Source organism: Puma concolor, chromosome D2, assembly GCF_028749965.1.
Source record: "Puma concolor isolate L17-30 chromosome D2, mPumCon1.1.hap2, whole genome shotgun sequence".
Lineage (NCBI taxonomy): Eukaryota > Metazoa > Chordata > Mammalia > Carnivora > Felidae > Puma > Puma concolor.
Window position 1 is genome coordinate 31,891,326 of NC_141677.1, and position 25,741 is coordinate 31,917,066.

Below are 25,741 nucleotides of genomic sequence, written 5' to 3' on the forward strand. Positions count from 1 at the left end.
CGCTTTTATTTGGATTTTTTTTTTCCAGAAGAAACATGTTTTTCATGCAATCATCTTAATAAATGCAACTGGGCTCCATTTCTTGGCTTTGAGGTAATGAAAAATTAATTACCATACTTTACAAGTAATAGTTTCCACTCACAGCACTCCTGTAGAAGTAAATATATCATAAATAGTTCCTATTATACCAATGGCTGGTGGATTGGGCAGCCTGTCGTCCATAAATCCTTTTTCAACAGACATGTTATTTCTTTTGGGGAACAAACAGATTTGTTTTAGATCAGAGAGTCAACTGACAGATGGCCTTTGTAAAAACACACCATTTGTATAAATAAATTATAGTTTTACTATGGTATTCTGCTTTTGTGGATTTGGAAAATCTGTGCCCCCATTCTCTAGAATGGGTCTAAACTGGAAAGAACAATTTTGTTTGGGTGTGAGGCCACATTGCTCCGATCTCCCAACACAGATGCTAAGGTCCAACGTCTCTAGATGCGTGCTGCCATTTCCCATCCCAATTGTGGCAAAGAGCTCTGCCTGGGGGTAACGGGATGATCTCCCAGGGAGCTCTGGCACCGAACAGAGCAAGATACGAACTGGCACGCTCCCCTCAGCTCCGCGTTCTGTTTCCATTAATAATGACACCTCGTGCCTTATTTTCCTAACCACAACTCTGCATAATCGGGGCTGACGGTGTATTTCCCTTAAAAACCTGAAACATTAAATCTTCTTTTACAATGTAGTCACCAGTTAAGTGCTAAACATTTGCTAGATTCTTTAAAATCCAAGTATCCCCCTTCGCTGAGCCCACCGCAGTCTCTGTCACGACCCGCCTTACAACATACGCACACGTAAGACGCACACCAGACATTTATAAATTCACATACAGATGTATCTACATAGATACTCATCTACACACTCACACATACTCAGTCATGTAAATCCCCTTTCCCAGAACCAAATGGTCAGGACTTAGTATCCAAAAGGACATATTTTGTTGTTGTTTAAAAAAAACAAAAACAAAAACAAAAAAAACCTGGACTATTAAGATGTCTCTTTTGATAGGAGACAAGGATGTTCATTTTAACCAGAGCTACTAAGAATAGGCTTTGTTGGCATAATAATTGCCTATGTGTTTTTTTAAAGACATCATTCCCTTTCATAAGTGATTAAGATCCTAAAGCCGCCAGTTTTGATCAAGGATATCAAATGTTTAATTAAATGTTAATCAAATGTTCAGTGTTCGAGCTATAACATCAGGGAAGACTTTGCATATTTCTATCTAATAAAAAATTTTAAATCAGATTGCCTGGAATTTTTCAAGCTAGAGGGTACATTTAAAAGCTGTATTTGCTTCCTGGAATAGCGGGGTGCTTTTCAGCCTGGCGCTCTGTCTACACTCATAACCTCAGGCCTCCACGTTGCTATTTAGAGTTACGCCAGTTGGCGTCTTAATGGAATTAATACGGCATCTAGAATTGCCTAACTTACATTCAAAGAAGAGCTTAAACCAATGATTTCCATCTGTTTCCATGACACTCCCAGGGAAGCTCAAGTTACTTCAAAGGAGATCAGAAATTCTCAGATGAAATTATTCTGGATATATAAATCTTATACCCATATAGTCACGTAGGTCAGATATAAATACATACCTGCATGACTTCTGGAAGGGGTGAGGGTCAGGAAATTAATATGGTAATTGCATACCAAGATCTCAGAAGGCTAAAACGATCACAAATTGTAATTGATGTCATGAACTAGATGAGAACGAACTATGGAAAATAAACACCCACTCAATTCACACAACATCATAAATTGGGATCATGAGAAAGTTAAATGGTTTGGGGGGGCCAGAATCAATGAAGCTATTCTTAAAATGGAAGATTTTGTGAATGAATGACACGTAGACTCAATAGAAGATGAACCCAGTTGCATGGCTGCGTCTTTTTTTTCTTTTTCCTTTTCTTTCTTTCTTTCTTTCTTTTTTTTTTTTTTTTTCATCTCTAAAGCATGCTACATGCCTGTCCCTAAGTGGAGAAGCAGTTCATCCTGCACCTCAATAAAATGTTTGCCAGACATCCTTGTCGCTAACGGAGTCAACTCGAATCAATCCATGTATTCATAACATTATGCACACATACAGGTCGAAGGTTAAGAAAATGTTTTCAGTGCAGTGGTAATCAACCAAACCTCCTGTACTGAGGCTTTTCGCTGACTCCTTGAGGACATGTATTGGGAATGGTCAAGGGACTTTCCATCCTGTGACCAATCACAAAATTTCTTTGCTTAAAATGGATGTGCACGTCCTTATCACCAGATTATTAGCACAGGAATTAACAGCATGAATCCGTCACCTCCTAACTCCATAACTGTGGGCAAGTTTCTCATCCACTCTCTGCCTCCGTGTCTCCATCCGTACAGAGAAGGAAATAGTGCCCAACCCAGAGCACTGTTGCGAGGAGCAAGTGAGTTGGTAAATGTAAAACAACAGTGCACATCGCAAGCATTCAGTAAGTGTAAACTCTCATTATCGCTTTATTATTGTCCTTGTCTGAGATTCCTTGAGCTATCGGCCACTGCAGAACTCACAGTTACTGGTGAATTAATAATTATGCTATTTTCAATGTATTTTAACTACACACTATTATCTGGGTGAAATTTTTGGGCATGTGTCAGATGCCCAATAACATATATAACTTAGCTAGGTCTGCACATTAGGTTGCATAGCTGTTCTTCTACATCCTCAGAAGTCTGGAGTCGGGGGAAATTGCTTTAGGCTGGGTATCTGGAAGTGCCCCGAAGTTTCCCCCACATGGCCTTGACCAAGTCACGTCACCCATTTGAATATCAAATGTCTGGCCATAACATAAAGGCAGGTGAACTCTACGATCCCTTCTATTCAAAAAACAAGAGCCTTATGAAGCTGACATTCCCCTTGACTCTCTGAGTTGCAACTACATCATCTATTGGAAGAAAACAACCAGTAGGAAATGGGAGAATGTTGCCTGGTAAATTCTTAGACCCAGCCTTTTTCTCAGGATAGCACATAACAAAATGTTAGGATGAAATGAGTTACATAAAATGCACATAAAAATGACCACGTGTACCATTTTTATTGCGAAGTTACAGGGAGAATGTGAATCTAATATATATTGATGAATTATTCAACTATATCTCAGTCAGCCTGGCTGAGTGGGTCACAGGGTAGGAGTATTTTTCAAGCATTCCCAGGGGCTCCTTCCTGAACCCTTCTGAATGTTGGCCTGAAGGTTATTTCTGATCAAGAGTGGACACCAGAAATCTATAGAAGAAGGGATATAGGCACTTCCTCTAGAACAGGGAAATCGAAACCACTTGAGATGCCCCAAGGGATCATTTGAAACCCTTTGAATATATGTCTTGGGAAACGCGGACTTTATCCTGACTAAATTTCTGACCTGGAGGGTACCTTCAAAGACAAAGAACAGTAAAATCCTACATAGAGAGGGTAAACGGGGTAAAAAGAAGAGTAAGGAAGCCCCCAATAAACTGAGACCATTGTTTCCAGAAGAGTTTGAGAAGCCATATGAGATTTAAACAAATGGAGATTTGTTTATGCCTTTATGACACATGCATGATCTTCTGGGAAGTCGCAGATTTCTCGGCAAAACACTTGTTTAAAATGCAGATAGTCTGAAACGCTATCTACTAATTCCATCAACAGCCTCAACTGACTAGTATAAATCCAGAGAGCAGTGGATTCTTGCTTTGGGTTCTTTCCCATTCAGGCAATTGGAGGCCCTCAGTCACCCTAACGTTTCCCGTTGCCTAAACATTTACAAGTTTACGGGGGCAAATACACACAGTATTACCAAATGGGAAAGGCTTTGAAAAGCGTCCATTTGGCCACTGCTGGAGAACTGGGGTTCTCCTTTTTTGAAGAGGTCAAAATTTTGCCTCTCACAACCCTTTGCCTCATCAGGGAGAAATCAGAGAAAGCATGGATGGCCCACAGCAAGTGAACATTTCCCCATGAAATAAACACATTGCTTTGATTCACCCCCAACCATGGAGTCCTGACCAACGTCTCCAGTTACAAAGGACAGCCCTGGCTTCCAGTAGAACAGAGCAACTACTAATCCATTATCACACTAATATTGTCCACCCCATCCCCATAAAAATGCATTTTCTAGAAACTAATAACATTTGGTCCTTAAGACAATAGCCTCGTGCTAATCAATAGCTGCTGGGATATTACAAATTAACACACTACCAAGCAACCGACTTAAAAAGGATGTCCAGGCACACAGTCCTACCCTCCAAAACATACATCTGCTACTCCAAATATTATGCAACGCTGGAATCTAAATTGGTCTTAATTTATAAAAAGCCAACAGGCATGGATACACGTTCTCAGTTCTTGTGGCTGTGGCTACCCTTTGCTACAGCCCCAGTGGTACACACGAACGTTAATGTACAGTATTTGTCATTATCTGAGGACAGGAGAGAGCATCGAAGGTGGCATTTTCGGCTTTCACCTTCCAAGACTCTCCCCAGAACTGCCCGATGAACGCCCACGCCGCCTTCTTCCACCAAAGGTGGATTCCGCAAACGGGAGACTCCGGATCGTGACCGTAGTGCTTCGGTCCCCAGCCCTGGGGAAAGCCTCATCTTAGCAAGTGGCCCTCAGCGCATCCAGCAGATCCGCGGGCGACGCGGAGGCCGCGCGGTTTCATCATTAATGCTCCTGAAGGACAATAGCTCATCAAGCCCCACCGAAAGCCCCGGACCCGTCGCGGAGCCTGGGCTGGCGGGGGATGAGGCTGAGCGACTCCTCCTAGAGGTGGTTATGTGGAGAAGGAGCAATCCCTTCTCCCTCCTCCTCCTCCCCCCGCTACTATCCGCGGCCCGGAGAACTGCCGCTTGCCGCCATTGACAAGCACCGATAGAACCCAAAGAAAGGCAAAGAGTCCTGCCCGGCACCGGCGCCGCGCGGGCCGAACCTGCGCCCCGGGAGCGGCGCGCCGAGGGCACCGGGCGCCCGGAGCAGGCGGCGCAGCACCAGGTGAGCCCGCCATGGCGATGGCATTATTGTTCAGGGGGCTCCGGGGTCTGGAAACAAAACGCGCCGCGGGGGCAGTGCAGGGGCCGGAGAGAACCCCTGCCTCTCCCGCCGCCCGGCCCCTGCCGGCGCACCCCGATAGCCGACCCTCCCCGCAAAAGAAAGAGAGAAGAATTCATAAATCAAGCTGCCCAACTTGCTTCCTCGGGAAATAAAGGCGGGGGGTGGGGGGGGGGGTGCTAAAGAAGCGGTAAAATTGCAGCGGCCGGCGAGGAGCGGGGGCATCCTGGGCGAGGAGGGAGGAGGCGGCGGGATGCGGGGTCCGGCGGCGGGCCGCGGCGAGGCCGGCCAGGGAGGGAGCGGAGGGCTCCCGGGATGCGGAGTTCGGGACGCCGGAGCGGAGGAGGGAGGCGCCCGGCCGCCGAGGGGACCGCTCCGGGGCGGTGGGCCGCTCGGGGGGCCTCCGAGGGTGCGGGGCTGGGCGCCGGCCGCTCCGGGCTGACAATGGAAGGGGCGCGGGGGCGCGGAGCGGAGGGAAGGGGCCGGGGGCCGGGGGCGGGCCGCGCCGCCGAAGGTCAGGCCGGGGACGCGGGCGGCGGGGGCGAGGCCGGGGGCTGCCGCGCGGTCGCCGGGCGCCACGAGCGCCGCGAGCCCCCGGCCGGCGCGGAGGAGGGCTCGGGGCCGGGCACTCCCCTCCGGTTCCCTTTCCGGGGCGCCCGGTGCCGCCGCGCGCTGCGCTGTCCCCGGGAAATGGCGGCCCCTCCGCCGCCCGCTTGGGCAGTCCCGGCTTCCCGCTTTGCGCGGGAAAAATATATATATTATAATAATGGTAATATAAAGGAAAAAAGGGACAAAAGTAAAGCGGCCGCGACGAAGGAAAAGGCTGCGGCGGGCGCCAGACGGCGCGCAAAGCGCGTGCGGGGCGCGGCGGGAGGGACCGGCCCTACCTCCGCGGCTCGCAGCCCGCGCCTCCGAGCACCCCGGTGCCAGCTTCGCCCGCCGCCTAAATCGCGCCCGTGGGTGTCCTTCCCCGCCTTTCCTCGTGGGGGCGCCCTCCGCTCCTGCCCTCTTTGTTCCTCCCAACAATGGCCAAAGGGCATTGAGCCCCCAAAGGGCCAAATGAGCCTCCCTCTCCAGGAGTTTCCTGTCGCCGATTGCTCCGGAGCCACCGCGGGCGTGATTTCGGCCCGGTCACTGCTGGGGTTTAATGGCAACCGTCCCACGATGGGCGAAGAGGTGAAGGAGGCCAGAAGCAGCGGGCCGAGGAACCAAAGCACAGGTCCCTGTGTGTCTGGGGCGGTGCGGCCCGGACAGTGAAGGGGGTCCCCGCTTTCCCGCGGCGCCGGTGAACAGCGGTGCCGCTCCAGCCTCTACTCGGCCAGGGGGGAGTCCACCCAGGGCCCGGGCCTAGATCCCCGGGCCTCAGGGGCCTGTGCTCCTGGAGGTGGTCAGCACCCCCTAGCAAACTGGTTTCCTCACTTTCCTCATTTGTGTTTGTGTCGAAATCCGACTGTCCCCTCCCTGGGCTGCGCAGTCGTTAATGGGTGAGAGAAACAGAAACGTTATCAAGAGCGAAATGGGCCTCCGTTTGTGTTGTTTCTTATTTAGGACCAGTTCCTTTGTGGAAACAAACTAAGCGACACAGAATTCTCAGTTCGTTCATATTTAACTGAACGTTATCACTTACTCCTTTGGAAAACTCCTTTTTTTTTTTTTTTTTTTTAAATGAGTGTTCAGAACGCCAAGATTTGGAAACATGCTCATGGTTTTTAGAATCGCTGTAGCCGAGATTATCATGTAAATAAAAATAGGCTCTGCCTGGAGGAAAAGTTTATCATGGATCGAGCAATTCACACCTTTAAAACCTCCCTTTCCTGTATCCAAATTTAAAAATGTATATATGCCCACCTCTGCACTCCAGTTCTGCTAGCCTGTCAATTTCTTCCTCGCCTGGATCCATTTATTGACGTGCTTTGGACATTATTAATGGTTTCCTCTCTTTCAAAACTCTGTCAAAGAATTTAGCTCCTTGGATCCAGAATGTTCCAAAGAGTCTGACCTTGCTCTTTCCCCATCCCATCTTCTGTCTAGTTCCCAGGGATTCTGTAGCTTTTCCCAGTGGGTGAGACACCCTACCAGCTATTGTCTGAGACAGTCAGGTCTGTTTTCACTGCCTCCTGCCAAGCAGAGCAGGAGGGAGTCCTGTTTTCCGCAGGCAACTTTAAATGGAAGATATCTGTAACTTGGCTAGGGGGAAGGGTGTGCAAAAATTCAACTGACTTTTTTTTTTTTTTTTTTTTGAGAGAGAGAGAGCAAAAATTCAACCAACTTTTTTTTTTTTTTTTTTGAGAGAGAGAAAGAGAGAATCCCAAGCAGGCTCCCTGATGTCAGCCAAGAGCAGGAGGCTGGACTCAATCTCACAAACCGTGAGATCATGACCTGGGCCGAAATGAAGAGTCTGATGCTTAACCCACTGAACCACCCAGGCACCCCATGAGCAACTTTTTAAAAAATGTTTTTCATTCTGAAGAAATAGCCTCAAGCGTGCCTGGGTAGCTCAGTCAGTCAAGTGTCCGACCCTTAGTTTCGGCTCAGGTCATGATCTCACAGTTTCGTGGGTTCGAGCCCCACATTGGGCTCTGTGCTAACAGCATGGAGTCTGCTTGGGATTCCCTCTCTCTCCCTCTCTCTCCCTCCCTCCCCTCCCCTCCCTCACACTCTGTCTCTCTCAAAAATAAGTAAATAAAACCTTAAAAATATTTTTTAACTTAAAAAGAAATGAAAAGAAATAGCCTCAAAGATGCACCCTCGGTAAATGCTTTTTTTGAGCAGAGATGAGCAAAGAACTTATGGTGGGAGATCATTGAACAAACACTTATTGGGCACCAATTATTAAACACCTCTGCATGCGGGAAGAAATACAAATATGGGGTATTCATGGGCCCTGCTCTCAGAGAGCTTACATCCTAAGCCTAGGCGATAACATGTGCAGGTAAAAAGTAATTAATCTTGGCAAGCTGAGTGGGAAACCGGGGGCTTTCTTGCACTGCTAACAGGCGTGTAAATTGAAACGGCCAATTTGAAGGGCAGTTTGGCACTGTTAAAATTAATAATGTGCACATTCCATCACCCAGCCATTCCATTTCTTCGTGTATATCCTAGAGAAGCAGGCACAAGTGTGCAGAGTTTTGGTAGTTTTGAATCTAAAAGCAACCTAATGGCTATCATAGGGAATGGCTAAATAATGGCACATTTACTTCTGGATAATTAGGCAACAGTTCAAAAGAACGAAGTAAGTCTATGTATGCTGAGACGGAAAGGTCACCAAACCATATGATTAAAGAAACAGGCAATTACAGAACAATACGTACTGTGTGGGACTATTAAAAAAATAATAATACTATACATTCCCATAAGTAAAAATACATACAAAAACAGAAAGGGCTGTAAAGACACCCACTGGAAGAGACAACTGGAGGAATTGTCAAGGAAGAGATTAGTCATACAATTATTCATACCCATCTGTAACCATTGTTACAACGTTTGAAATTTTACAATTTGAATTGATTTCTATATTACTCGCATAACTAAATACAATTAAGATACAAGTGATTGATAATGTGTAATAAAAGCCACAATAAAATGTTACAACGGTTTTTACAGGGAGAACAGGGTTTTAGGCTGGAACGGGGTGGGGGGGGGCGGGGGGGTGGAGGACCAAGCTTCACAGACATTGCAGGAGGATTGGAGGAGAGCAGGAAAGGGTCCAAGGCAGGCAGAAGGATGCTTGACCAGACTGTCGTCACATAAATTCTCTTTCGAGGCTGAGTCCCCGCCTGCCCTGCCAAGGTTCAGGTCAAAGAGAACTAAACCAACAGTTTATCGTTTCTATCTTTTTTTTTTTTTTTTTTTTTTTTTTTTTTATTTTAGAGAGCACAAGCGGAGTAGGGGCAGCAGGAGAGGGAGAGAATCTTAAGCAGGCTCCACGCTCGGTGTAGAACCAGAATGCAGGGCTCGATCCCATGACCCTGGAATCGTAACCTGAGCCGAAATCAAGAGTTGGCGGCTCAAATGACTGAGCCACCCATTAAATTAGATTTAGAAGGAAAAATAAAATGAGCCAATAGAGGTATGACATCTAACAATTTTATGGTATTGGAAGGTAGTACTTAAAAAAAAAATTTATGTTTATTTATCTTTGAGAGAGAGACAAAGCACGAACAGGGGAGGGGCAGAGAGAGAGGGAGACACAGAATCTGAAGCAGGCTCCAGGCTCTGAGCTGTCAGCACAGAGCCTGACGCAGGGCTCGAACCCATGAACCTTGAGATCATGACCTGAGCTGAAATCTGACACTCAACTGACTGAGCCACCCAGGTGCCCTGGCAGGTAGTATTTTAAAAAGGTAGGGGCGCCTGGGTGGCTCAGTCGGTTGAGCGGCCAACTTCGGCTCAGGTCATGATCTCGAGGTCCGTGAGTTCAAGCCCCGCGTCGGGCTCTGGGCTGACAGCTCAGAGCCAGGAGCCTGCTTCAGATTCTGTGTCTCCCTCTCTCTGACCCTCCCCCGTTCATGCTCTGTCTCTCTCTGTCTCAAAAATAAATAAACGTTTAAAAAAAAAAAAAAAAGGTAGTGAAAACTTCAGGATGGAGGGTTTGTTTTCTCCTGGATGCACACTGGGATTTATTTTCGGAATTAAGTTGGAGGGAAAGATAAGTGTTTGAAAGGCTACTTCGTTCCCCACCACCACCAGAAAAATCACAAAAGGCACCCTCTAAATACTTTTGAAACAAATACTTAAGGCTAGTTTCCTTCAAACACTCATTTAAGGTCAAATGTGTACATAACACTATGCAAAGGGTAACAATGTAGGAAAAACAGCCCCAGACCAGGGTTCCAGAAGTGGGGGTTAGGGGGCTGGTCCTAGGTCTGGTTTCACACAGACCGTGGGGTCATGGACAAGCTGTTTCATGAGCTCCTCGCATGCCACACCTTTTACGGTGGCTGAAATTAGGAGGGGGCCCTAAAAATAGTTGATGGCTCAAGTCCCTTTCAGTCTTAGATCATGATTTTGTGAAATCCTACGATTCTAACCTCATGATGATTGTGAATTCCCTGGCAGATGGGATTTTGGGGGGATACGGGATAAGACTAGGAGGGGACCCAAAGTGCCCCGCCTTGGGAAAAATAAAAGGTCGCTGTCACAAGGTTCTCAGTAGATTAGGTAGCTCTGGGAGCTTCCCCAGAGCTGACATTTCATTACCGCCCCTAAGATCAGTGAGGGAAATAGATGTTGCCGAGTTCAAGCCTCGTGGTAGACACAGAACATCAAACACTATAGTATTGCAATAGTTGCTTTTGAAACAGAGGGGAAGTGCCAGCCTGCATCCCAGGAAAATCGTTCTCCGAAACTGTTGCTTCCATGGAAATAAGTCACAATTGCTAATGTTTATTGAATGCCTTCCTGCCTGCCAGGCACTGTTCCAGACATTTTATGTGCATTAACTCATTTCATTCTTACAACAGCACTTTAGGTAGATACCATTGTTATACCCAAATTACAGAAAAGAAAAGAGAGGTTGAGGACATGCCCACACCTGGGCGGAGGCAGACTTGGGACCCCAGCCCAGGCAGCCTCGCGCCACAGCCCCACATCCTCACCTCCGTGACAGGAGAGCAAGGGGGTTGCTTCTCACTATGCAGATTCTTACTCTAAAACTTGTTATTTGCATCACTGTATTACCTGCCTATGTCAGGTGAAAGATAAAGACGATCCGATGGAGCCACATCACCCTATACTTTAAACTGTCTTGTCGCCACGTATTAAATAAGATGAATTTGGTGGTTTCTCTGAAGCCCTTACTGTTCATTTATCCATCTCACCATCCATCATCCTTGGCCCGATTTATTTGACTGGCGTTGCCAATTTGGACGTGGAATGGAGTAAGTAATTCAAGTCGGAATTCTCGCTCTTTGACAGAAGTGTGTGTGGAAATATGCACCGGACCACCGGCCTCGGTCCGGGCACGTTTACTTCAGCTGATCCCAGGACTCCAGAATTTGCGGCGGCGACCATATTGTTTAACCCTAAATCGCAACACACAATCTGATCAGAGATTTGGGGGTTGTTTCTGGATATAAGAGGCGATCTTGATGATATAGTTTGGATGCCTAAATACGGGGCGTTTCCATAACGACAGGCCAAAAATATCACAAAGTAAAATCAAACCGATCCTGGAAAACCCGGGCCCTGTGTTTACTAGGCCTGGCACTAATAATGACATATATTATGCCAACTTGTACTCTGTGCTCCCTTCACTGCTCAATAAAGCCGTTAAAATTAAACAGTGGTGGTAGAATATGAAAAAGTAAGTTCCAATAGCTTTTATAATTTACAACGTAAACTTTTAGGTCCGATGATAGTTCACCGGGTCCCCCATCAGAGTACTAGATTTGCAAATTGACGGATCTTCGTGAATTTCAGCACGGCGCTGTCCAACACTGGAGTCGCGCTTCAGGCAACTCTATAGGTTATTGCCTCGGAGTGGAGAAGAGGCAGTCTTGGGAAAAAAACAAGGTAGAATTTTCAGGCCCGGTTGTTCTATTCTGTGGTTATCGTGGGTGATGAAATGGTCACTTCAAAGGAAAGATCACCTGGATGTGACTTAATTCTACCGGGTTTTTCCAGGTCTGTAGATTTCATAGAGGGGGGTCAGACGGTGACATTTTGAGCATCTTCGTAGAACAGAAGCCTCTTTCAGGTTGGAAGGGACCTCACAATTTAGCAGGTGTAATGGCTGTCGTTTGTCAGAGCCCCAAACCAGAAAATGTGGGGACCCAGCCATGAAGGTTCTCAGGCACCTCCCCACTCCAGCCAGGACAGCTGCCCTTCTCTCCATCTGCTCTAAATATTGGATCTCCTGAAAGGTTGTTCTTTTTTGTTTGTTTCGAGCAAAGTTGGCGGAGTTGGGGGTGGGAGGTTGTTAAAAAATCAGCGGGTTTGGCTAAGGGCCACAGGTGGTGAGTCCAACACTGGAACCCCTGCCCCCCGACACACACACCTGCTGGGGTCCGCCATACCTTCTGTCTGGGGACGACACCGCACTACACCTGGAGCCCCCGACCCCTGCCACTTGTGGCCACATTGCAGCCACCACCTTAGGACGGACAGTGAGGAAAACAGAGGAGGGAGGAACGGGCAGGGGAGGGATGGAGGAAGAGGGGTTCCGGGGCAGCTACCTCTGCCCCAAGAGCCCACAACCGGCCCCACCTATGTGCCCAGCGGTGGGTGTCTCCGGAAGCCTCTGGCAGATGAGGCGGCACCAGGGGCCACAGCCTACCTGCTGTCTGTACTGGTTTGCTCACTCCCAGTCCCTGAGGGAACTCCTTCGTCCCCTCACCCCTCACCTGAGAAGCTCTTGGCTTAGACAAAGTCAGTTCCCTGCTCAGGGGACTACTGTCTCTAACAGTCACCCTCACGACTAATTTGAAACTATGGGATTTTATGGAGACACGATAGCTTGCCCACTGGTCCTGTTTGTCAGCGGTCAAGAGCAAAAGAGACCCAGCTGGACGCAGCGAAGGGTTTTGGTTTTTATTTTGTTCTCCATGACTGAATCGATTCAGGAAGACGTTTTCTTCTGGGGTGCATTACTAAGATCCAACAAGAACAAAACTGATTTTTATCCATTTGCTTATATTCATTTCTCATCCGACTAGTACCATAAGTGGCCAAATATATTTATATTATATTAGAGAATAGCAGAAGGCCAATAATGAAGAAACCAAATATATATCAACAACTTGGTCCCTTTGTCTTTAAAAAACAAAAACAAAAACTTGAGCTCACGTTCAACAAAGGCAGCAAAACCTGTTAAAAGTCACCAAGTACTGGGGCACCTGGGTGGCTCAGTCGGTTAAGTGACAGACTTTGGCTCAGGTCTTGATCTCATGGTCCGTGAGTTCGAGGGATCTCATGGTCCCACATCCAAGAATCTGGAGCCTGCTTCAGATTCTGTCTCTCTCTCTCTCTCTCTCTCTCTCTCTCTGCCCCTTCCTGGCTTGTGCTCTGTCCCTCTCTCTCTCTCTCTCTCTCTCTCTCAAAAATAAATTTAAAAAATTTTTAATTAAAAAAAAAGTCACCGAGTACTGCAGTAACAGCTTATACAGTAAATCCATGCTATATCTATCCCCCCCCCCCCCCGCCCGCTTGCTCTGCCCTCCTCTCCCCATCCCTTCTAGAAGGATGTGGGCACACCCGCTCCGACTGTGGCTTATAAAGAACGCACGGGTGGTTGAGCTTCCCCCTAGATTATTCCAGGACATGGCTTGAAAGACTTTTTTTAAAAAAGGAATGATTTGTAACCCAATAGTATAATTTAAATAAATTGGGCTAATGCTTGGTTCTAACGTTCATGGTTGGTTAATTTAGTTAATTTGATCCGTGTGTCATTTTGATGAAATTGCATTTGCTATAGCTCTTTACATTATAAATTGTTAATGTGCTTTAACATATATGACGATAAAATTATTGACTATGCTCATTCACTTAAAGGTGGCCTTGGAAGAAAACGGTTTGGAAAGTATTAACTTGTGCAATAATATATTTGCCCTTGGACTTCATAAATGCAAGTGTAATAGAGCAAGTGATTTAGCTGGGATTACCGAAAATGGTTTTCACAGCCACAAAATAATACTAACAAACTATTATTATTTTAATACAGTCCTTAGGGTAACACACCAAAATATATTAGAATTCTATTAGGTGGGAGGCTAAGAGGTTTTTTTAACGCCCTTTAAAAATATATTTCTACATATAATTAATACATTGGTATTGAATTCCCTTATGTCCTGCCCAGTTTTATTCCATCTCATTTCATTCTCCCAAAGGATGGTTTGGAACTGACAGAGTGAAGATGCTTCATTGTGGTGTCTACTTTATTTTTCATAATTATTTACAATATGAAATATTCTGACACACGATACTACAGATTAGAGAAATGTCATGGGGCCTAAAAAAGAATACATTTCAGCAATTTTAAAACCGTATTTGAAGTTAAAAAAAAATTCATTTCCATCATTGAAAAGCTACAAGACCTCTTATTTCCAGTTTTCAAGTAACGTATATATGAAAGCCTTTTGATTTGTATACTTTTTCACGGGAATTCGCTCTTTTGTTCATGTATTCTGCAGAAACTTACGGAGAATCTTCTGGGAGCCAAGGCTTGTGCTAGTGCAGGGATAGAGTCATAAACAAAAAGAGCGAGACCCCAAGTCTTGTTGATTTCCGGGGCTCGGGCTCCCCTCTCCCCTGCCACCGGCCCCTGGGGGTCCCTCCTCACTAAAGAAGAGGCAGCTGGCGCCCGGATCTGCCCCTGATTTCGCCACCCGCCAGGAGCACGCAGGCAGGCGTGAGACCCAAGCCCACCCTGTGAGCATTTGCAGAAGCTGGATGACAGGAAAGTGGTCACTTAAATCAAGACTGCTGGCGGCTTCCAGTGGGCCTTCTTGCTGATTGGCTAGGGTTTGTCATAGTCCCCATCAGTTGACATATAATAAAAATGTCCAGAAGTTGCTTGAGGCATTAAAAAAAAAAAAAAATGTTCGGGGCGCCTGGGTGGCGCAGTCAGTTAAGCGTCCGACTTCGGCCAGGTCACGATCTCGCGCTCCGTGAGTTCGAGCCCCGCGTCGGGCTCTGGGCTGATGGCTCGGAGCCTGGAGCCTGTTTCCGATTCTGTGTCTCCCTCTCTCTCTGCCCCTCCCCCGTTCATGCTCTGTCTCTCTCTGTCCCAGAAATAAATAAACGTTGAAAAAAAAAATTAAAAAAAAATGTTCTTTATCAGCTCTTTATGCTTAAGAAAGGACTTATTTAAATTAAAAGAAAATAGTGGTCTGAAGAAAGCAGACCATTTTGTCCTTTACAGAGGCAGTCAGTGTGTTGAGTACAGTTTGCTGTTTCCCACCAAAAGCAATTCATTCAATAAGGGCAGATGCTTGGGACTTTTCTTTTCTTTCCTCTCCTCTCTTCTGGGATTACAGTATAATTATAAATATTATTTATAGGAATCCCATATGCTACAATCGGGCAAATACAGACTCACTGAATTTGATCCTGTTATATTAATGGGTCTTATATAATCTCTTGATATGAAATTTTATATTCTTCAATTATCTCAAGACCAATGACTCACCTGGTGATGAAAGTGATCTAAATTTTTCAATATGACATTATTACTCAATTATAACACAGTTGAACTTTTTCTCCTTACCAGAATACTCATTTCGAGGCTAATTCCCAAATGATGTTTGTGAAGATGTTAAATTAAAATGACACTTTCCGTTTCCAGTTCCACATGATGGACGGAGTATATGGGCTTCCTTCTCTTGGAGCCCACAGAAATACTGGTAAAGAATTGCAAAGAAAATAAACACTTAACAACAAAAGGGCAAGGGGGTGGTGTTGCTCATTAGCAAGTGGGAGATTTCAACAGATTTCTGGAAGACTGGAAGTACCTGGGACTATGCAGACAATGTCACAGGGGAAGCCACAAGTAAGAAGAGTAAAATGCAAGGGGCACCTGGGTGGCTCAGACAATTGAGGGTCCGACTCTTGATTTCAACTCAGGTCATGATCTCAGAGTTGTGGGATTGCACCCCACACCACGCTGAGCATGGAGTCTGCTTGAGATTCTCTCTCTCCCTCTGCCCCTCCTCCCCCACTTGCTCTCTCTCTCTCTCTCTCTCTCTCTCAAATAAAAAATAATATAAGGGTAAATGCAAGAGGGAGCTCCTCTGAAGGTGGGCAGGGTGAGAAGTGAGGAGTCGTTGTGGGTCTGTTTCTGGAAAAGCCAAGTGGATTGGCCTCTCTCCCTCCCCTTCTCCCAGTTGAGCTTCGAGTGATCTTCCATTTCTCCCCCAGCTAACAGTCTGAGGCTTCCCCTCTGAAGAAATTGAACAACTCAGGGCTGGTCTAGAATTTCTAGGATTCCTAGGATTCCTAGAATTTCTGGTTCTGGCCTTCGGGGACTCTCAGTCCCTGACTGGACAGGCTCAGGTGAGGTGTTGACTGACATGTGCTATGCATACATCCAGAGGTCCCAAGCAGGAGCCATGCCTACCAAAGGAGAGCTGAGGAAAGCTTTTCCATCTGCCTATCATCATTAGCCTTGTCTATCATTCTTAAGTATCAAGGCCTGACCAAAGGTCACCAGACATTTAAGAAAAGCCGTCATGAAAGAGAAAGATGATAATGAACACATAGGATGATGAGCTGGGTGAGATAATCGAAAGAACAGATGATAACATAAACACACCCTAAGTAATTTCAGAGAAACTCGAAGACATGGTGCCTTCATACAGGAACAGGATGATATGAAAAAGGAATAATCAGAGACAAGAAAGAGCTGCTGGACATTAATAATATGATTGCCAACATTAGATGTTAAGAGGACGGGGGGAAAAATGGAAGGGAAGGGGTAAGAGAGTTAGAGGAGCAACCCAGGAGACCCAACCCCTGGTTCACAAGCATCCTTGTAAGAGAAGGGGCACGTGGGAGAAATAAAGAGATGGGGGGAAATAATCAAATCTGTAATAGAAAATTTCTGAAGTTATCAAAGAGATGAGTCTTCTGATTGAGTGAACAGGCTTATTACCAAATGCGGAGCAGGGTGAATGGGGTCGGGGGGAACTCACACCTAGACACATCTTTGTGGAGTATTAGAACATAAAGAGAAAATCTAAAGTCTTGGGAGTTGGGGGGCACCAAACTTACCTGTAACACTGGATGAAAACACCAGTGGATCAATGGCTTCAAAATGTTGAAGCTAAATGATGTGGATGCTAAAAACTATACCCTACCCAAGGATAATCCAGAGATCATTCAGTAAAGACAGTTTCATTTATGTGAGAAAACAGAGTTTACTTCTCTGTACTGTCCCTGAAGAGTTACAGGAGGCTGACACCAAGAATATAAGGGAGAAAGTCGAGAAAGAGGAGGTCATTGGATGAGGGATGATTGGATCATGGATGAGGCATGAGGGAAGACATTCCCAGGATGACCTCTGGGTAAAACAACCATTCCAAACTGGAGCATGAGGTCAAAGGGCTTCAGGATAAAAGTCTCTGGGAAGAAAGTGGCCCCTGCGAAGACCAATGACCAAGAAGCTCGGTGATTTTTAGGCTGTGGCAAAGCCACACTTCCCTTTTGTCAACAAGAACAAAGGAAAGTACGACTGATTGATCATCGTTATTCACGGGTTCCATATCAGCGAATTTGCCTGCCTGCCAAAATTTATTTGGAACCCCCAAATCAATGCATTTCAGTCTCTCAAGGACATGCACAGGGCGGCAAAACATTTGAGCCACCCATCCATCGGTCACTTTCCCTGCCGACTTCTAACAAGGCCTGGTTTCCTCTTTCATCTGTCACGCTGGAAATTAGTGCCCTTCCCATGGTCTATCTAGTGCCATGTTTTCACATTTTTGTGCTTCCCATTGGCGATTCCACTGTTTCAAATGGCCCCCAAGCATCGTCCTGAAGCGCTGTCTAGTGTCCCTGAGCACAAGAAGGCTGTGAAGGAATGTGCCTTCTGGAGAAAACATATGTGTCCGATGAGGTTCGCTCAGGCTTAAGTCACGGCGCCATTTCCCGTGAGCGCGGTGTTGGTGAATCAACAATACATATGCTGTAAGGTGTCTTTAAACGGAAACGCACATAAAACGAGGTGATGTGTTGACTCGTTGATGAAAAAGTTGTGACCGGAGGCTCGCGACCACCTAACCCCGTTTCCCCTAGGCTCCACTATTCACTAATCCAGAGTTCCCGGCTGCTTTGTAGAACCCAGCGACTGCACTTAACGAGAGTCGACAGTGATTGGGAACTTGGGGGTGGGAGGAAGCTGCAAAAGAAAGACGTGCTCTAAATGTGAAGCCAAGTGAAACGTTGGGAGTGATTTTGAACAACCCGTTTTCGGAACAAAGAGAATCCACTTGTCGAGGTAGGTGCTGGACCCCAGGAAAGGAAGCGCGAGGCTCTAGCACGCATGCGATTCTGAAGGGAACAGTATTCACAAAGTCGCGATCATACAAATGCTGCTTAAGAGCATTTCGTTTTCGAAACTGGCCCGGAGACAGAAGGAAGACTTCACTGTGATTACAGGACCAAACAGAAAGGTGACGAGTGGAGGCAGCGGCAGCGTGGAGGACAGAGGTAGAAATGGGGACGTGAGGTAGGGAGCAGAGGGGCCAGGGAAAGGTCAGGGCGCACATCCTCGTCCAACATAGCCGTGACTCAAGAGGGAACACCTGGGGTCGGGGGAGTCAGAGACTGCAGTGTGTTCTTTAAAGTTCCCAAGGTCATCAGCAGAGGAAATAAAAACGGAAGTATGCTGTCAATGGCTGGAAAAGAGAAGAGAATGGGGACTCAAGTGCTCATCCTTCTGAGGCATTGACAGAGACTGTCTAAAAGTGGAAGTAAATTGTGACGTAGAACTATAAACACTTGAGCTTTGGAGGTGACCACCAGAAGTGAAATTAAAAACTGTTGCATGATGGGGTGCCTGGGTGGCTCCGTCGGTTAAGAGTCCGACTACGCTTCAGGTCACAGTCTCAAGGTTCGGAAGTTCGAGCCCCACGTCGGGCTCTGTGCTGACAGCTCAGATCCTGGAGCCTGCTTTGGATTCTGTGTCTCCCTCTCTCTCTGTCCCTCCCCCGCTCACACTGTCTCTCTCTCTCTCTCTCTCTCTCTCTCTCTCTCTCAAAAATAAATAAAGTTAAAAAATTGTTTTAAACTGTTACATGGAATGGCCTCTGGAAGCGGGATTGGGGGTAGAGTTGGGGAGAGACTGTTGCTCTCCATTTTATGCATTTCTTTACGTCTTGCTTTATAATGCTATGTGCAAGCATTACTTAGATTTAAAGGCCAAATAAACTCAACTTTTTATTTTAGATTTCTTTTTTTTTTTAGATTTATTTATTTTGAGAGAGAGACAGAGAGCACGAGCCGGGGGGAGACAGAGAGAGACACCGAATCCAAAGCAGGCTCCAGGCTCTGAGCTGTCAGCACAGAGACCAACTCCAGCCTTGAACCCATGAACCACGAGATCACGAGTTGAGCCGAAGTTGGCTGTTTAACCGACTTCGGAGCCACCCAGGTGCCCCAAGATTTTAATGTTTATTTATTTTTGAGACAGAGAGACAGCAAGCGGCGAAGGGGCAAAGAGAAAGAGGGAGAGAGATCCCAAGCAGGCTCCATACTGCACTGTCAGCGTGGGGCCCAACGTGGGGCTCAAACCCACAAAATGTGAGATCGTGGCCTGAACAGAAATCAAGAGTTGGACACTTAACCGACTGAGCCACCCAGGTGCTCCTAGATTTTATTCTTAAGTAATCTCCACACCCAATGTGGAGCTCAAACTTAGAACCCCCAGATCAAGAGTCACATGCTCTACCGACTGAGCCAGCCAGGCCCCCCCGCCAAACTCAAAATTTTAAATAACTTCTTTAACTTTTTTTGTTTTCCTTGCTTCAGGGTGACCTTATGCAAGTCATAATCGTGTTTCAGCTTGTTGGTGATAGGCCCTAACAGAGAAGTTCCCAAACTTTCTCAGTTCACAGAGAATTTAATGTCTCAGACATTTTTTTCTCAGGGCGCCTAGGCCAGAAGGAATACCCATCAGTTCCATTTATTACCTGGTTAGGTCCAAACAATAAGTATTTATGTCCTAACAGCTAGGAGCTATTTGAAAAAATATTGACAATGAATAAGAAGAAAAAAGGATATTTGTATCCCATTCTTAAATAGCCACAATGAATTACAAATAGGACGTGTGCACCTGTTGGGCACTGCACAACTTCTCAAACCTTAGAATCAGGTCAGACACTGCCACTCTCATTTTCTGTTCCACATCGATTTTTCCCTGGCACTTGCTTTAATCACAGCAGCCACCAAAAACTCAGCTTTGTAAGATATGGCATCATAAAAAAGAAGAAGAAGAAGAAGATAGTACAATCTACTGCGAACCACTGGTAGGAACACTTTGAGCTGGTAGTTGTAAGGTCCAACAGAGGTTGAGTATCGCTTTATTCCCCTCAGAAGCTTAAACATTTGCTGGCTTGTCCCAGGTACCTTGGTGCAGTCTGGGAACCATGTCTCTGGCATCTATTTGAAATTTTATCATGATCTGTCTTGCAACTTCATCGGAAAATATTTGAGGACAAGGGTCATGTATATTCCATATCTAATGTAGTTTCTTATTCAGTAATAAATGCTTCATAAATACTGTCTTTCATCGAATCGATGATATCGTAGGTTGGAAGATGCCTACTGATTTCTAGAGGTAGTAAAATGTCCAAAAAAAAAAAAAAAAGATCATAAAATCACTGATATACAGTAGTTATTTGAATAGCCTGGCATGAGTTTATTGTCCGTGTCTGAGTCAGTGCTGCAATTAAATGTTTACCCTGTGATATCTGTAAAATGTAGCTCATCGGTGTCCTTATGGGCTTAAAACCCCATAACTATAACCCTAACACAAAATAAATAACCCTCACAAAACAGTCCGAACGTGCCCTCTTCCCAGCGTACACAAAACCAGTGTTTGTGGGGGGTTTTTAATGTTTATTTATTTATTTTTGAGGGTCGGGGAGGCAGAGAATCTCCAGCAGGCTCCGTACTCAGCTGAGAGCCCAACGTGGAGCTCGAACCCACAAACTGTGACCTGAGCCAATATCGAGAGTTGGACATTTAACCTCCCCAGGCGCCCTACAAAACCAGTTTTGTTCTTCCAACTTCTCTGCTTTTGGAGGGAAAGGACAATGAGCAGGCGCTCCTGTACTCCCCCCTCCTCCTTCCCTGAGCCCCTGTTGTTAACGTGCCGAAAACTCTCCCATTTACTTTGCAAATAATTACGAGACTTTATACCTTGGTTATTCTTGGTTTCTCCGATATGAAAAGACAGATATATATTGCAGATCTAGGTTATATCTTGTCTGTTTCCCAATTCCTCTTTATTACTATTATTATTTTTTTTACTGTTTATTTATTTTAGAGAGAGAGAGAGACAGAGCATGAGCAGGAGAGGAGCAGAGAGAGAGGGAGACACAGAATCTGAAACAGGCTCCAGGCTCTGAGCTGTCAGCACAGAGCCCGACATGGGGCTCGAACTCACAAACCGGGAGATCATGACCTGAGCCAAAGCTGGACGCTCAACCGACTGAGCCACCCAGGCACCCTCCCAATTCCTCTTAAGCACCCCCACAATACCCCAGGATTGGCCTGGCGGGTGGGGCCAGCTGAACTTGGCCATGCACATCCTCCAGGGGCGCCCACACGGTGTCTGTAGCCACTGGAAAAGCTTCATCCAGCCATATTCTGTTCTTCAAACTTGTAAACAAACATAATGTACTGTAGTCCTTAGCTTTGCCTAATTAGAGAAAACATTGTTTTAGAGCAGAAGGTAAATAAATGTAAACATTTAAGTATTAGTCTGATGGAAACAAATTTCACATTCCAATAGTTCTTTTCTCCTTAGCTGAGTGGCCCTACACAGAGATTGAGGGAGTCGCAGGAGGTGGATAAAAACCCGTTCGAGTTGTTCATTCCTGACTTCCCAAGACTGGATGGAGTCAGGGGAAAGGGTGGCCCGGGAACGAAGGAAGCCGGGGGTTAGACTATCTCACCGCTCTGGGCAGAGTCCAGCACAGGCTGGGGGCAGGGGTGGTCTGCAAAAGCGGGGTCTTCTCTGGAGGGGTCGGAGGGCACCCAAACCCTTCCTTCCACCTGTGGGGCCCCCTAGGCGTGACAGGTCAGCGCCATCAACCTCCTCCCGGAATCTTAAGGGATTCCCGATGGGGTCTGATTCGTACAATGTCCGGGGGCCTCCCAGCGCCGGGAAGCCCAGGAGTTAGACGCCCAGCTGCTTAAGGCCAGCACAGCGTCTGCAAAGACAGGTTCCCCCAGGCACAGAGTTTCTCCACACACACAGTCTCGCGCCGAGACATCAGACGGAGCCGCATCCCCAGATCTAAGGCCCTAACCTGGAGGAAAGAGGTCTGGTTACAAAATGTTGAACGTAGGGTGATACTTCCACTTGCCGCTATGCCGCTGGCATGCTTCTCCATTTGACCTAGCCCTGGTTTTCCTTCCTTGGCTGTTTTTTCTTCATGAGTGCCAGGGCCCTGAAGTCACCTGTTGTCCTTGTCAACTGCTGCTGACGCCCCATTTTTAGGGGAACTTGTGACTCCTCTTGGCTGACATTGGGGGCGTCCCTAAGTGGCTCTTTCCTGCCTACCTAGTCATCCTCTGGCTACTTTTGTTCGAGAAGAATAGGGTGGCGGCGAGGGATGAGCGGGTCCTGCCCTCGTGGTGTCTGGGCTCTATGCGTCCCTCTCTCTGCTGCTATGAGAGATGATGACCGTGTACCGCGCACGGTATCCACAGGGCAAGTCCATCCCGTGATGGACTTTTCAGGTGGTTTCCTTGGCAACCGGTCCTCCTGATCCTCCCTCTCCCCCAACTTACCAGCAACGGCAAAAAAGCACACAAAATTGGCTTAGTGGACCCACTGATACTAATGCATCTTTATGAACCTGTACAGGCTCTCGACTCTTCAGAATTCATTTCCTAAAGGCACTAAAGCTTCTTTTCCAGAACTGTTTGAAAGTGCATTTCTCGAACGTCGGAATGACCTTCAGGATCAATGAGTCACCTCCGTGTTTTACAGATAGGCCCACACCTATCGCATAGCCAGTTATGTGACACACAGCTTGCATAGCCAGTTATGTAGACATGGGACCTCACGGGGGGGGGGGGGGTCTTGCACCCAATCCTGGAAGGTTTCCACCCTACCAGGAGTCACTTCCGTTTTGAACACCACCACCAGCAGCTGGCAGACCTGCCGTGGCCCTCTCTCTGAGGACAGGACGGGTTCACATTGCCTTATGAGTCCCCTGAGTCCTGGAACAGGGATAACCGACAACAGCTACTCCGGACTTTTATGGATGCCTGACCTCAGTTTCCTTAACATAAATTGATGGCTGTGACCCTAGGATTGCAGTCGCTTGCTTCCCCCAAGAGAGGACATCTGAGTGGATTCGTGACCGTTAGCAACCTAGGATAGCAGAAGTACAGACAATGTGGAAGTTCTAGAAACAGCGATACTGTCTGATCCCTGTGCCTTACTAGAAAAGAGATAATATGCTAAGGCTATTTGCTCCTCTTTGCTTGTGCTTAACTTTGATGAATACCGACATCTCTTGGTGGCAAAACGACTCATAAAATAGGAATATAGTGAGTACGTATGAGCATGTAAAAAACAATCTATGTGAAGTATGTAATAAAATGCCTCAAGTTCACATCATTCACCTCGAGGAGAGGAGGATGTCGCGAACAGGGTTGGTTGCCAGTTCTGTAGTGTTTACATAAAACTCCGCAGTCGTAACAGAGTAATCAGCTACTTTAGAAAACTGAACGCCGTTCCGTTCATTCTTCCATCCGGAGTAAATAAACCCCAGCTTTGTATCTTTCATGCATCCACATGCTTCCTTCCGTTATGGTTTTACCCACTTTCTGAGGCCTTGTCATTGTCACCTTGGCTGTTGGCAAACAAATCTAGCCAGCATTCGAGATGACTGTCTCAACAGGTAGATCTAATCCCAATTTATTTTTGACACTCTTCTTTCCATTCCCAAACAAAACGGCCACCGAGAATGATACTTTCCTTGGAGCAGGGAGCTTTGATTCATTAATACATTTCCTAGAGATTTCTGTTTTCGTCTTTTTTCTTTTGGTTGTGCTTGTTTGTCCTTGGTAATTTGCTTTTACTTTATCCTGGATTATATTCCATTTTTTGGTCACAGTACTCCCTGAACCAACAGGTTGAGCTCTATTATAATTCTCTGAATTAGCTTTTCGGAAGTATGCAATTATCTTATCTTCACACAAAAGATCGCTTCCTAAAATGACGATGAATTATATACACATCTCTCGGTGCCTTGTACTGAAACCCCCTCTTCTGGCTGATTCCTGGGGTTTCTCCCCCAAATCGGCCTGGACTCCTCTTTTCAAGGGGCAGAAGCTTGGGCTCCATTATAGCTTTTAATTTGCTAGGTTTGGTTACTCTGCGTTAGCATATTTGCTAACCTGCATCTTCTGACATACTTCTGTTTTTAAGAATGCTATACTATTGGGGCACCAGGGTGGCTCAGTCAGTTAAGCTTACGACTTCGGCTCGGGTCATGATCTCGCAGTTCATGGGTTCAGGCCCCTCGTCGGACTCTGTGCCGACAGCTCAGAGCCTGGATGGAGCCTGCTTGGGAGTCTATGTCTCCCTCTCTGTCTCTCTCCCTCCCTCCCCCAGCTCACACTCTGTCTCTCTCTCTCTCTCAAAAATAAGTGAACCTTAAAAAAAAAAAAGAATGCTACGTTATTGGAAAATTTAGAAAAACATTTCCATCTGAGACATGCACATCAGCTCTGAGTGGTGGGTCAAAGCTAACCATTACAGGCATCGCCATATTAGCTAACACTATGTATTCAAATAGGCAGAAGCAAATCAGAGCGAAGAAGAACCGTATTCATTCTCTTGCAGCTGCTATAACAAATTAGCCCCAGTTTAGGGGTTGAAGCGATGTGGATCGATGCCCTGACAGTTCTGGAGGTCGGAAGGGGAAAATCGGGTTCTCTGAGCTAAAGTGGAGGTGTTGGTAGGGCTGGCTCCTTCTGGAGGCCCCGAGGGGAGAATCCATTTCTTCTCCCGTTGCACCTGTCACTACTCACTGATGTCCTGCCCCCTCTTAAAAGAACCCCGGTGGGGCGCCTGAGGGGCTCAGTCGGTAAAGCGTCTGACTTCGACTCAGGTCATGACCTCACAGTTCCTGAGTTCGAGCCCCGTGTCAGGCTCTGTGCTGACAGCTCCGAGCCTGGAGCCCGCTTCGGATTCTGTGTCACCCTCTGTCTGCCCCTCCCCCACATGCACGCTGCCTCTCTCTCTGTCTCAAAAATAAACATTAAAAAAAAATTAAAAAAAAAAAAAAAAAGAACCCTGGTGATTACATCAGACCCACCCAAATACTCCGGGATAATCGCCCCGTGTCAGGACCCTCAACTTAATCGTATCTTCAAAGTCTCTTTTGCCATATAAGGTGATATATGCAAGGGTCCTGGGGATGAAGAAGTGGACATCTTTGGGGCCATTGTTCTGCAGACTACAGCACCATGACCCCTCTCTCTAGTGAGTTTCTTTGGCCTCTCCTGTTAAGATTGGGCTGGCCAGGGGCGCCTGGGTGGCGCAGTCGGTGAAGCGTCCGACTTCAGCCAGGTCACGATCTCGCGGTCCGTGAGTTCGAGCCCCGCGTCAGGCTCTGGGCTGATGGCTCGGAGCCTGGAGCCTGTTTCCGATTCTGTGTCTCCCTCTCTCTCTGCCCCTCCCCCGTTCATGCTCTGTCTCTCTCTGTCCCAAAAATAAATAAAAGCGTTGAAAAAAAAAATTTTTTTTAAAAAAAGATTGGGCTGGCTTGGGGCGCCTGGGTGGCGCAGTCGGTTAAGCGTCCGACTTCAGCCAGGTCATGATCTCGCGGTCCGTGAGTTCGAGCCCCGCGTCAGGCTCTGGGCTGATGGCTCGGAGCCTGGAGCCTGTTTCCGATTCTGTGTCTCCCTCTCTCTCTGCCCCTCCCCCGTTCATGCTCTGTCTCTCTCTGTCCCAAAAAT

General features: G+C 46.7%; 1 protein-coding gene across 1 annotated transcript in view; it reads left to right on the forward strand.

Moving 5' to 3' along the window:
• The first annotated feature begins 4,431 nt into the window (after nt 1–4,431).
• MACROH2A2 (macroH2A.2 histone) overlaps nt 4,432–25,741 on the forward strand; it is a 59,085-nt gene continuing 37,775 nt past the window's right edge. Inside the window, exon 1 of the mRNA XM_086679891.1 lies at nt 4,432–5,044. The gene's annotated coding sequence lies outside the window, so the exon portion shown is untranslated. The remainder of the gene's footprint in view (nt 5,045–25,741) is intronic.